Raw genomic sequence first — 14,945 nt, 5'->3', positions numbered from 1 at the left:
AACAAACCTACATCTTTCTATTTTCTATATTATGAAAATCCCCTATTCTTAAAAAAATTAAACGAATCCAAACCAGACGTTTTGAATCCACGTCTTGAGTACTCAAGTTTCCTTAGGACAGTGAAATGAGCCTCTCGCGGAGCTACGCTGTTCTTAGAGATTAGGCACGCTCGACTAAATTTAGTTTACCGTTTTGTATTCATCTTTGATTGGTACGTGTATATATATATATATATATATATATATATATATATATATGCGAATTGTGCAAACGAAATATGAAAAACAACATCGAAAGCTAATGCCATCGGTTTGGTGGTGGTGAGCTGCTTCCAAGTAACCAAACGATCAATTCTAATGTTCATTGTCAACAATTAATGAAACTGGATGGAGCAGTCAATGAAAAACTAACAGAATTGTCGAATCGGAAAGTTTTAGTGATAATGCAAAGCCTCACACATCTTTAACAACTCGTGGGAAACTATTGGAGCTTGGCTGTGGTTTTTGAGCTGCTTCCAAGTAACCAAACGATCAACTCTGATGTTTACTGTCAACAATTAATGAAACTGGATGAAGCAATCAAAGAAAAACGACCAGAATAGTCGAATCGGATAGTCTTAGTGATAATGCAAAGCCTCATACATCTTTAATAATTCGTGAGAAACTATTGGAGCTTGGCTGTGGTTCTGTTTAAACTCAAAGGGTATATCAATCTATATTAAAATTAGAACTGAAGTATCTTTAATTTTTTGAGTTTCATCATCGTTTTATTAGCACCAAGTGATTCTATTGATTTCGAAACATGATCACTACCCAACCAAATTTAATTTTTCCATAAAATTTCATTCGTATTTTTATTATTAGATGCGAAAACTTCTACATTATAAATGTTACAAATACATCAAAGCTTGATTATTTATGTCCTCATTGGCGAATGTCTTCACAGGGGCCCGATCTCGGTAAGGCCGTTCTCGAATTATAATTTTCAAAACAGACTTTGTTCTACGAGGGATTGTTTAGAAATATTTCAATCTAATAAAGAAATAAGACTTTCTATCCATGATTCTTACCTTTCCGGCCTCTGCAATTCAATATTTTTATTATTTTTTCGTTTCAGTAGTATAGGGGGTGGATCCAGGCTTCTTAAATCGAATAAAAAAAACCTGAGGGTACTTTAAGTTTCAAACTGATCAAACTCGGTACCCGATCTTACGATAACCTCTTCTATCTTTCTAACCTTAATCCAATGATCTTCCAGTATCGTTTGGTGATGTTTTTAAGAAGTCTAGAACTTTTAACGTCAGTCAAGCTGATAAGTCTTCGTTTAAATCAGCTGCTAAAAATTTTAGGGTACAGACCTGTTAAACCTCTATACAAGGTGTCCAAAAATGGTATCGGGTATTTGTAAATTGAAGTAAACAAAACACATTTATAAGCAATAAAAACTTTTATTGTTTTTTGACACCAAATGAATTGGAAAATTGTTTGGAAAAGATGATGTTATCCAAATGAGAACCGTTACGTTGCTGGTACTCTTCTAAACGGGAACGAAGATTAGCGATAACACGTCGACACAAAGCTCTTGATATTGCTGCCATTTCTGACCTGATGTTTTCCTTCAATTGGGTTAGGTTCGTTGGATTATTTTGATAAACCTCACTTTTAAGGTATCCCCATACAAAATGTCAAGCGGGCTATGGTCGGGGCTTCTGGGAGGCCAGTTGATGTTACCCCTTCGCGAAATGACTTTATTAGGGAATAATTCATTCACAACTTCCATCGAGTCATTCGAGGTATGGCAAGTGGCACCATCTTGCTGGAACCACGTTCTTGAGTTGAAACCTGCAAACTCCCGCAACTCTGGTACCAAAAAATTTCGCAACATATCTCAGTAACGATCACTATTCACATTGATTGCTCGGCCTCGTTGATCTTCATGAAAATAAGGATCAATAATTCCTTTAGCAGACATAGCGGCCCAACTAACGACCTTTGGGCTGTGCAGGGGTCGTTCATGCTTTCGTCTCGGATTCTCGACTGCCCAGTACCGACAATTCTGCTTATTAACATGACAATTTTCTTCGTCGCTGAACAGTATGTTTTCAAAGTTTTTAAATCGCTGCATCGTTTCGTTAGCAAAATTCAAGCGATTAGCATAGTCCGTATGCTTCAATTCTTGAACCAATTTTATAGGCTTTAAAATGCAAATCTTCCTTTAAAATCAAATGTAAGGACGATTTTTTGATGTTTAACGCTTGGCTTCGCTTTCGGATGGATAAAGATGGATTTCGACGAACCGACGTCTCAACTTCGTCAATTGTTTCTTCATCGCGAACTGAACGAGGGCGACCAGAGTTTCGAATTTTAACTGTCGCACCTGTATTTTCCAACATCCTGATCCATTGCCTAATGCTATGGTCACTTGGCGTGGCGTGGCGTGTACGATATTCCGCACGATACAGACGTTGAGCAGTCACCGTTACGATAATACGCTCGTACGCAAAATACGCGATGCGTCCCTGAGTACTGTTCCATCGTGACTAAAACTCGGATGTGGCCCGAAAACAAATACCCGATACTATTTTTGGACACCTTGTACAACGCTGAAATCTTCTGTTTAAGATCGAAAACTTGTCTGAGAACATTTATATGTGAATAAAAAGATTTATGGTCACCACTTTTTAAGGGTGGTATGTCGGAAAGGGATGGGCATCATCTCCTGAATGAATTTAGAAACGCACTGTATGTTTGTCAACAGAAAATGCGTTTTCTGTGAAGAAAAATATAATATCTTAGTGTTTTTTCGATGTTTTAATTATTATAATATTTCGGATCATTTATAAGTCACTTGATTGTCCGTAAAAACTACGCGACGATATCACTTCGCTTCACTGTCGTAATTAACGGTAGCGATTTCTTCCATCAGCTCAATTAATTAACAAAGATACGCCATCGAAAGAACCACCAGATCTTTATCTTCCTTTCTTCGATAGTCGGCGAAATACGAAAGGGAATCTACACATCTCCGCGGACGAACTTTAACATGACAAAATTGTGTAGTACGTGATGCCATATTGTGAGTTGCGCATGTTTAGAATTTTTTTTTTTGTTGGTTGTTGTCGTATTATTTTCTTATTTTTGTTGGATTCGCCGGCGAAAGGTTTGTTCGTTGTGTGTGGTTCGGTGACGAGTGGAAGCCGAAACATCGATTTACATAAAAGTATCCGTTCCCGGTGGTTTTGACAAATATGGGGTCTCCCCGAGTTTACATTCTGTTTTGTATTAACGGTTTCGCCGATTACAAAATTATAAAATAAATATTTAAAAGATGATGAATTAAACGTATTGGTAATACAAAATTTATCACGTATTCATGAATAGGATAATAAAAATACCCACGCGCCGATCCCCACATATTTTCGCAGCCCATACCAAATAAAATTTATCGTTGGAAATGAACAAATTTGAACAATTCGTTAAAATATTACTCAAGAGTATCGTTAAATTATCATTCTCTTCGCATTTACTCATAGCTAGAGACATGTCAGAAATATCTTCAGAGAGCTCAAAGAATATGGGATGCTTTAACATTTTTCAAACACCTCGACCGTTAAGCCGTCTCCTTACTGGGAAGTAAATACATTGAGATGAAGTTTAAATAGAATTCCTCTGAAACGAATATATCTATTTAAAAATAATTAAAACAAAAATATATTTATTGTAAACAATTTATGATTGAGAAAATAATAAATAACAACATTAAATCAGTACGTAGCAAGTCGTTTATAAAGTAGAATCGGTAAATGATTCTGCATTTTTTTTGTATTGCAAAGTATCGAGCTCTTAACTAATTCTGAACGTGGAGTAGGTAATTAAACAATTCGATACAAGATGCGAATTGGGCAAACGAGCGATAAAAAACAACAAAAGCTAATGCCATCTGTTCGGTGGTAGTTTGCTGCTTCCAAGTAACCAAACGATCAATTCTGATGTTTACTGTCAATAATTAATGAAACTGGATGAAGTAATCGAAGGAAAAACGGTCAGAATTGTCGAAACGGAAAGGTTTAGTAATAATGCAAAGCCTTACAAATCTTTGGCAACTCCTGGGAAACTATTGGAACTTGGCTGTGGTTTTTGAGCTGTTTCCAAGTAACCCAACGATCAATTCTGATGTTTACTGTCAACAATTAATGAAACTGGATGAAGTAATCGAAGAAAAACGACCAGAATTGTCGAATCGGAAAGGTTTAGTGAAAATACAAAGCCTTACAAATCTTTGGCAACTCCTGGGAAACTATTGGAACTTGGCTGTGGTTTTTGAGCTGTTTCCAAGTAACCCAACGATCAATTCTGATGTTTACTGTCAACAATTAATGAAACTGGATGAAACATGGCAAAAGGTCATTGAGCAAAATGAAAAATATATAATTGTTCAAAAACCTTTCTTTGTTTTATTTTATACTATTACAAAATCGAAATTACCACAAAGGACTGCGAGCTGGATCAATTGGCCATGTAAAAATCTTTCTGCAGGCCACAGGTGAATCATTCCGATGAGCAGCGACCGAATGACTCCTTGGACTGTTGATAATAAGGGTTTGGTGGCACACATCACTAATCGTGAGCCTTGGATCGGTGATTCCAAGCCCGCTATATTGGATAATGCAGCCACCTGGTACACAGACGGTTCTAGGAGGAATCGCTCCAAAATAAGCGAATCTTTTTCGCTTGTGGAACACCCTATCGTCTTCCAAGCCGAGGTATTCGATGTGATGGATTACGGATGTGCAATACACAATCGACGCCACAGAAACACGGTAATTTCGATCTGCGCAGAAAGCAGAGCTGCCATACAAGCTATAGCGGCTAAAAAGTAGTCCTTTTAAATCTGTTGAGTGATGACTGCAAGATTCAGATGTACCAATGGGTCCAAAACCCATTCTTGATGTGGTCACACGTCTCTCAACGGCCTTCTCGCAAGGCAAGCGAAGGCTCATTTAGATGGACTCCGTTCGTCTTTTACCAAACAGCAGGATGATCCGGAATGCCTTTGGTGTATGGAGGAGGACTAAACTGCAGACTACGTTATCTGTGAGTGTCCTGGATTGATACGGGCACGATTTAAACCTTTAATGACATCAAAAATGTTCAAAGGACATCGGACTTAGTAACGTCAAGTAGAGTTCGACGGGTCTATATTTAGCATTGACGTAAATGAATTGCAGAAAACTATTTTCTTTTCTTTATGAATTCACGTTTAGACCAATCAGTATGTTCAATCATCTTAATGATTATGGCGTTTCCACTTCGATACATCATTCTTTATCTTCGTCGATTAACTTAAAAATCCATTTTAAAATCAGCTACATACATCGTCTCATTGTCATCGAGTCGATTCATGTGTGCAGACGCGTTAATCAAGTTGATTCACAAAAAACTTCAGTATAAGAACGAGTCTCTAATATTCATTTAGGCACGCAATTGTTTTATATTTGGTCGTAGGCGTGGCTTTTGCCTGTTCCCATTGGCCGATCACTTGACAATAGTGACAGTTGGAATTATTTCATGAATGGCAAACGATGAATTTCAAATTATTGTATCGCCATCGCTTGTTTTTGCCAAGAACAAACCAGTAACGGACTTTGATACGAAAGGATTGATGAAATCTTATTTTTATATCGGGCTAACAGGCTTATAGATTCTAATAAGTGTTAAAGAGCATATAGAAGAAAATTATCAAAATTCGTTATTGGGTTTGATTTTTCGATTTTAAAAATGTTCTGAAAAGGAATTATATCATAAAATAAAGTAGCTAGTGACATTTCTCCCCTTTTAAATCTATTATTTTTCTTCTTTACGTATTTTGATATATTAATCATAATCATAATCATAATCATAATCGAAATCTAATTTCTCTATGGTCTCAAATATAATGAGTACGGTACTGATTAGAGATAAACCGATGAATGGCAGTACGATGATGGATTGTTGAAGTACAAAACTGATGATTGGGCAGTAAAAAAAAACGGAATGCGCAGTAAGGTCGTAAATTACTTCACGCAATAAAAATGGAGGATATTTCATGATAACATGATAAGTCTCATAGTTGATGAAATACAGGGTGTTTTATTATTTTCAAAATGTATACCTCCAGCCAAAATGAAAGCATCCGCTCGACGTCCACTTTGGACCTTATATAATACGATTTTGAGCATCCTCTAAGTTTAGTTTTTTGAGAAGAGGCTCTTGGAATTGAAATAAAATAGTTTTTATGACTACATAACCATTTTTAAATGGAACATGAATGTGTAAATCGAATTTAAAGTGAAAAAAGACCTCGAGGAAACTAAAACGACGAACCCAATAGCGTCATATTCTAAATTGGTTAAATAATTCTTCTTTTTTTCCAATTTCTTCTTGTAGCTTTTGCCTGTTATTGACGGTCAGGTTTTGTTCTTTCCGGCTTTTTTATCAACTAGTTGGTTATAATAAAATAAATTGCATGGAAAAAAAACTAAATGAAACTATTTTTGAAGCTCATAATAGCAATTGAATTTTTAGTTTTCTACTTATTTAATTTTGAATCCTAAGTATCGAGATTTTATTGATAACAAACTTTATTATTGATGTCGATGTTGCTATTTGTGCATGACGAAACCCAATAATATGATTTTTAATCTCTAAATAATGTTTTATTTCCATGACTTATTACCATTAGCTGGTACTCATCTTGATATAGACGAAATGTTGAAAGGAAATTTTTAATTAAATTAACCCATGTATGTTATTATGCATGTAAGAGTTTCATAAATGAATTAATTCATTATTTATACAAAACAAAAATAATTCCCGTACAGAACGGCGTTTCCAAGATGTTTCAATATTAAAATATGACAAAAATTCCGAGCACAGAGCAAAAACAGCGACGTTTAGAATGTTGTGAATGATATTTAAAGCTTTGCAGCGATGACCACGACATGGTGATCTGATTGTAACAGATGATTAAACTATAAACCAAAACCCAAAGGAGATTCCATCGATTTTCATCGGAAAGAAATACTCGTTCCAAAAAAAAGCGAACTGCAAAGGTATCCTTTTGATTAACGAATCAAAATACAACCATGATCGCAGCGGATTACTGTAAATCATCGAGGTAGTCAAAAATTACCAAAAATAAAAAGGCTTGGTGTGCACTTGTTTCCTCATAATGCTCCGGTCTAAATTGCTTCGCTTTCCAAGGCTACTATATTCGAATGTAGCTTCACAGAGATTGAACAGCCACCATATATCTCAGATCTGATCCCGTTCGACTATTTTTACTTCGCTAAGGAAGAATATATTGAAAAATAATCTGTTTTTTTTTATTGTAAGAAGATTACAGCAAGGCAGAAGAAAGCTAGACAGTTATAGTTTCCATTTTTGGGAAAAAGTATCTTGAATTAGAATAATTCTGTGTTGCGCTACTGAATAAATAGTTTCACATAGCTGACAAGGACTCGAGGATGACTTGCTCTCGACCACTTTTTAATTACGAAGTTCTCCGTGATCTTGCAACTCTTTTCCTCTTTTAAAGTTCAATTCCTATCGACAATGTCTGCGCGAACAATCTCATTGTCATGGTACTGTAATATTTCATTATTCTCAAATTGATTTACAACTTTAAATAACTAGAATATGAGTTGTTGGTCTAGATTCCGTACATAATCTAAAATAGTTGAATTATTATTTAATTGAATTAGAAACGACCAATGACGAAATCACTCGAGTTGGATAAATATGGAAAAAAATAAGTGAATAATTGAAAAAAAAACGAAAAAAAGTTACGTAAATATTATCACGTAAACAAGTCCAAACTTGTCTGCTGTTCGATATTAGCTTTTTCCTCGTTTTAATAAATGTTTATCAATCTAGATGTTTTTAACAAACGTGTCACGCTCAAATATCCCAATAGTGTTAAAGTATTGGGATATTATGTCCTGAATAATCTATATATTAAAAATTTTCGATTTTGAATGGATAAAATTTACTAAAAGCTTCAAGATATTGTCTTTAACATTGATTTTGTTGAAGACGTTGATGATAGTGATATAGACGAAAATTATCTACAACCATCTACCGACGATGATTCTTCAAATGAAGTTGAAGACACAAATTTTGGAGGATGCGTTTACTTCTGAAGATGAAGAATCCAACGGAAAGGAAAACGAAATTTCGAATAGTAATTCAGGAATTGCGACTAGAAAAACTGAAAATTAAAACATATTATTTCACATAAAAAACAACTGTAATGTACAGAAAGGGATATTGGGTTCAAATGATTTCCTAGAAACTTGGATAATGTTCCGGATAATTCGAGAAAAGTCAAATAAGCTTTGCGAGGTTTGTTTGCGATAAAAAAAGAAATGTTAAATCTCAATTATGGTTTTCTTCTATTTATTTTTATTTTTGGCGCAACATATATTTTATACACTCAGCAAAACTTTTAGGACAACTATTATTTAGCAATAATCAATTAATAATATCATTAATTATTAAAATAGAAAAATCGTATTAAAAGGTTAAATAAATTTTTTGTTTTCTGGGTTGGACCAGGTACTTATCGGACGATCCTCGTAAAAGAGAAATTAATTTAAATATACAATGCAAAGGTCACAAATCCACTAATAAAAATCGTATATACCAAATATATATATACGAGGTCTGTCTATTAAATAACGAGACTAGTTACACCTTTCCATACGTTTTTCCATTGATCGAAGCAGTGCTGGAAGTCGTCTTTGGTGAGATCCTTTAGAAGCTCTACCGTTTTTTGCTTTACTCTTTCATCGACTCAAATCAGGTCCCTTTCAAACCAGATCCTTTACAAGCAAATCTGATCAGACTCTTTGGCGCAAGGGCTTTTGGTCAGGAGTCAGATTTTTTGACACCAACTTCGCACAGACTTTTGTCATGTGTAAAATTTTTTATCGGCTTTTACAGCTTCGGCAATCATCCAAATGCTCATTCGACGATATGCACGCACAATTTGATTGATTTTGGTCACTGTTTCCGGAGTTGAAACAGTTACAAGACGACCTGGACGCTGGTCATCTTCAGTGGTCTCTCGGCATTAACTAAAGAACTTACACCACTCAAAAACACGCGCACGAGATAGATAATTGTCCTCATATGTCTCTTGCCACAATTTATAGCAATCAGTCGGAGTTTTTTTTTTTTAATTTAACGAGAAATTTGTTTTTCGTCACACAAGAGAAAAAAACACGTTCGTTTCAAACCGCTACTACACAAATACTTTAATAGTGACTAAAACGTGCATGGAGAAGATATCTAGATACCCAACGCACTATTGTTTTTTTACCCCACCCGTCTAGGCGCGCAAGTTCGTTATTTAATAGTCAGACCTCGTATATAAAACAGAGATTATGTTTATATGATACCATTAACGGATTCCATTAAAGGGTTAAAACGACCCGTGCGGTTCATTTACTTGTCCAACGAACGTCGTAAAAATAATTTGAAAATATTTCCGATTTTCTACACGTATACAATATAATTAATTTTAATAAGTATGAGTGAAGTGTCGGTAAAACTTTTAATTCTCTTAAAACAAATTATGTATAATTTTTTGTTGTTATTCGTTCAACATAATGAAATGCACCTTCCCGTTTATACGGTATATATTTTTATTAATATAATATGGGAAATATACAGGGCTGTCAAATCAATCAAAGTTACTACGTCATTAATAGCGATCCTATAGGGATCACATAGAAGATTTAAGATTTTTGGTTAGAAGAAATCAAAAAAAAAACTTGCAAGTAAAAACAGCTCTTTATATAAAGAAAAACAACTGAGAAATTAAAAAAAAATGGAAATAGTCAATTTCAGTCACATATTCTGTATTATTTAGTCGTTTAGGGTAAACCCAACCATTTAAATGTCCCCACGATGAAAAATCAAGAGGGATAAGATCAGGTGACCTAGTTGGTAGTCACTTATTCCAATGTACTGTTTATCCAGAAACCTTCGACCATTAAGACCTTAATATTTTGGTGTACCGTCTTGTTGAAACTTTACAAATTTATTCATCTTATTTTGATCCAAAAATGGCGCAATTAGTTCCGGAAGCATTGCCAGACGATGTTCCTCAGCTATTGAATTCTCTCCAAAGAAATAAGTCCTCTTCAAACGATGAATTTTTGAAAAAAACTGAGTGTGTTTTAACAAAAACGTGACCTTGTATGAAATTATTCAGAAAATTTGTTTTTTTATCACAGTACGACATGAAGATTTAAAAAAATACCAAAAGCCTGTACGGATGACCAACTGATATTCATAAAAACGACGAAAATGATTTAAAAAAAAAACAGAAAACGCTTAAAACTCCATAAAGAACTATATAACAATATCTAATCTGAGACTGGACCCAACACTCATTCTAGATGAAGTCAAAAGTGATGTGGAAAGAGACACCTGTCTGAGAAAAACTGAAGCGCACTTAAATACATCTTTTTTCTCTTTCATCAAACAATTATTCTAATTGAATAGTCGTGATATTCAACTGCTGATTGGACGATCTTTTAAAAGGCTATCTCCACAAAGTGGGCATCAAATATAGTGCATGGAGAATGAAGAATTTGCAGGTCACGTCATCCTTGTTTACAAACACTTGGGTGAGCGTTATAACTTTCCTAAAGACGTTAAAAGGTTTAAGGCATAGCGCCCGATTGGTTTTTCGATGTTTTGACTGTTCAAAAAGGTTTTTGTTTGAATTGACTTGTGACAGCTCGCATTGTTGTCTTCTTCGATTAGTTTTTCTAATTTTTCTGGTAACCAAATGCTGGTATATCATTGTTCTGCGACGGGTCTTGAAAGACCCATACAGTCGATGATCAAGTATCAGTTTACACGCATAATCGATGTTTTCTGGTAGAAAAAACGATTTTGGACGACCTTCACGAAATTCATTCAGTTAAACACGATTGAATTGAATGGAAAACCAGCGAAATACGCTTTATAACCAAAAGTTGGTTCAATCCACACCCCTTTGAATAAGTTTAATTTCTTATTGACACATCTGTAGTTTAGTATAAGGATTCTCTGTCTCTTTCAAGAGTCTTCGACATTATATAATTTCAAAATTTTGTTGTTCGTCACTTTTCTCATTAAAAAGTGATCTCGACATTTTTTTTTTTTTTTTCACCTACCGATTGTCTTGATACAGAGTATCTCTTCCACTTGATTACCATATTTAACGATTTTATTATTTTTTTATTTGGGATCCATTAGCTTTGAATCATTCGAGTTACATGCGTAACACAGCGTTCGAATTTCTGGTTGTTATAATGATGATTATGGGACAGGAACGTACTACGCCCATTTGTAATAACATCAAAAATATGTACTTTAAAATGATAGATGTAAAGAGCTGTATAAATTTAGAATTTACAGAAATTATCTCCAACCCTTTGATATCCAACAGTTAATAATGTTTTATTGGCATTTTTTGGACTCATCGTGGTATTACTTTGTCTTTTGAGCTTAATCTGTAGTCCCAATGTGTTGGAAATGATCTAATCTACCCTAGCATGCGATTCTGTAGAAATAACCTGAAAATAAATAATAAATTTTGAGCAAAATTGATTGTATTGATTCTAATGGTAGACAAGATTTTAGAAATTATTTGATTAGTAGAAAATTTTTCTCGAAAATGCGTAGCAACCACGTGAATAGTTGTAGAAAGTTTCCTACTGACTTTTGTCTTTTGCCTTAAGGGAAAGGTGTTTTTTCATCAAGATCCGTTCCATGCAGCATTGTCTCCAAATTCTTACACCCATAAAGTGTTTTTTAATGTCAACGGTTGACGTGATCGAATTATTGCTCTTTTGACCAATCAGTTCCATCCAATTTGTAGCTTAGATCGGGCGCCCCATCAACTTATAAAACGAATTACTACTATTGATAATTTTTTCGTTTATATTCACGTTTTCGTCGTTTGTTATTTCATCTTTTCCACATTCCTATAGTGCAGATTATCACAAATTAAATTTCCGAACCCAACCATAATATTTGACAACCAACTAATATCCATCGATCTATCCTCTAAGTCCATCGATACCTCAGACAAAGAATGCATCCTTCTATCTTTGTGAGTTAACAATTCAATGGAATTACCTGGATGATTTACCATTCGATTTTGAACGTTTATAATTTGCGGTACGTCTGGTATTTGCGATAACTAGAAATAAATAGCAAGTCTAATCGTTGAAAGTTTGGAGTCTTCTTTTTTCGCGTATGATGAGTTGAGCCAGTATTTCAGGAAAACTATGTTTGTTCATTCATACCGAGCGTTTTAGGTGTTTTATTTATCGATTGAGGCAGTACGAAGTAAATATAATCATCATATCGATATTATCATCAATCTATGAACTGTTTAAAAGTCTTATATTATTTTCTACATAAAATCAATGTTCATTTTGATTATTTCGACATTACAATAGTTAACCCATGGCTTGGATGCGGTGAACTTTTCGATATAAACAGTTATGCATCGCGGAGCACTCTCTGATTCATGCTCGACCGGGACTGAACGAAAAAAAAAATGGGAGAGAGATAGAAAAGGAAAAAAAGAGATGATCGCGCGCCTTCTGAAAAAAAGGAAGTCGTAAAACAAAATACAGTCTAGCTTCCGAACAAGAACAAGAGAAGATCGACATAGGCGACTAGTCGTGGATTAATTTCTTACGAAATACCGAAGAACGCGCATCGAATCGTTTATTTTTTCTATTTGCCGTTTAGAATTTTATAATGTATGGTCAAAGTCGAGTGACTGCGGTTGTCGGTTAGAATTTTTTTTTTGAATAGATTTTTGATGACTGTATTGAGTTTTTTTGATAGTTTAATGATACGTTTTAAAACGACATATTACATTAGATGTTTGCCAGTTGAAGAAAAAATGTTTACTCAAAATTTGTAGAGCGATGTATCAACTATACCCTGTATTATAATCAAATAAATGTGAAATTTCAATTTCTCTTTAAATTATAAGGAAAATACCAGATATTAAAATGTTATAATATAATAGTAGGGCCCTATATAATGTCCCCCAATAAATAGCCTTAAAATTTACGACTTTTCGGTCTTATCCAATTTTTTATACTTTGTCGGCTTTAGAAAATTGAAAAATGTCCGATTTCGATGAAATTTTTTTTAAAATCTTCGTTTTGACGGTAAATTTACGAAAAAAATTATGGAAATAATGAAAAATGAAAATTTATAATGGTTTCAGGGCTTTAAATGTTCATGAAAATGCACTAATTCACGTATAATTGTTGATAACTTTTTTCTAAAAAATCGAATGAAGTTGTAGTATTTTTTTTCATAATTTACACAAAAAAACTAACCAATTGAAACAAAAATTTATATAAAAATGTTGATTTATCATGTTTTTACAATTAAATACTATTAAAAATTCTCTTAAAATTAAAATTTCCTCAAATATAATCGTTTATATATTTTTAATTAAGTATTATTGTTATCAAATGTACAATATTAAAAGTTAACTTTGAAAAATTGAAAATTTTCAGCATTAAAAAAATGATATCTTACTAATTTTGACTGTTAGAGATAATAAATTAATAGACAAACATTTTTCGATATTTTTTTTTTCAAAATGTTCGTTTTTTTGTATAGATTAACAAAAAAAATATTTGAACTGCCTTTGATGTTTTGTAAAAAAGTTATAAACGATTATATGTCAAGAAGTGCGTTTTTAATCATCATTTAAAGGCATAAAACTATATAAAATCATCAGGTGAGATATTTCCCATATTTTTTTCATAAATCCGCCATAAAAACGGAAGATTTGAAAAAAATCATCGAAATCGGACGATTTTTCGATTTTCTAGTGCCAAAAAACGAGGGGACCGCGTATAAAATTACCGAAAAAAAAATCGTGTATTTGATTTTGGGACATCTTGTATGTCGGGAAATTATTTTATCGATGTTCATACCGCTATGAAAAAAAAATGTTCATAGAAACGAAAAACTGCATAAATTTTTAAAAATAAAATAATGAACCTCATCCAAGTTCAAATGCTAATATAAATAATTAATAATATTAATAACTGGTTTTTCTTGTCCTGCTAAATGTAAATTCTAATTGGTTATAAAGATAATGTTAATGCCGGTGCTGGTTTATTACACAGGTTCGTAATTAGCCTAACCATTTGTTTAAGTATAATAAATAATTACAATTTATGATAATTTTTTTCAGAATGTCTCTTTATGGTTGATTGTTTTTTTTTAAGATCTAAAATCTCCTAAACCATAAATTTTATCGAGTTAAACAAAGAGTACCTTTTCGTTAAAAAAATCATTTTTGCTATTATTAAATACAGATTGTCCTTGTAAAAGTTACGTATTGTTAACCGAGCCGCCCCTGGCTTTCAGATAGTAGTCTATAATTATTAATTCACTACATGGACATACGTAATCTTCCATTAAAAAGTCGTAATGTTCGAATACATAATTTAGAAAATATACTTAAATAAAAGTTCTGATTTTAAGCCCCACAGTATTATTTTCAAGTCATCTATCAAATCCAGCATTTTTCTATCAAGTCCCAGTACACCCTGTATATAAAAATGGAATTTTTGACTACCTTAACTCTTTTTTTTCGTCTATACGTAACGCCAAAGCTTTATTGACAAAAATTATTAGAATAAAATACTCTTCAATATATATTCAGAAGAAGTTTTTGCCAGAGCGTTAGATGAAGCAAAAGAAGGTGTTAAAATCGATGATCAAAATCGTGATGACACGGTCTCAATCAACAGGATCTCTTAGATTGCAGAAAATCTATAGGAGAAGATTATAGTCTTAACATCAACATCAAAAAGACCAAAACCGTGATTATCTTCAAAACATCCAACCATCCTCCC

At 33.4% G+C, this 14,945-nt stretch overlaps 1 protein-coding gene and 1 long non-coding RNA gene across 5 annotated transcripts in view; one reads left to right on the top strand and one right to left on the bottom strand.

Moving 5' to 3' along the window:
- LOC130900939 (zinc finger protein rotund-like) overlaps positions 1-14,945 on the top strand; it is a 167,220-nt gene that overhangs the window by 16,065 nt on the left and 136,210 nt on the right. The window lies entirely within an intron of this gene.
- Positions 11,189-14,945, bottom strand: part of LOC130900950 (uncharacterized) — a 172,625-nt gene continuing 168,868 nt past the window's right edge. Inside the window, exon 3 of the long non-coding RNA XR_009060232.1 lies at positions 11,189-11,206. This is a non-coding gene — a long non-coding RNA (uncharacterized LOC130900950). The remainder of the gene's footprint in view (positions 11,207-14,945) is intronic.

This window comes from Diorhabda carinulata, chromosome X, assembly GCF_026250575.1.
Source record: "Diorhabda carinulata isolate Delta chromosome X, icDioCari1.1, whole genome shotgun sequence".
In the NCBI taxonomy this organism is placed as follows: Eukaryota; Metazoa; Arthropoda; class Insecta; order Coleoptera; family Chrysomelidae; genus Diorhabda; species Diorhabda carinulata.
The sequence above is the reverse complement of the archived record's forward strand: the minus strand, read 5'-3'. Positions and strand labels throughout refer to the sequence as shown.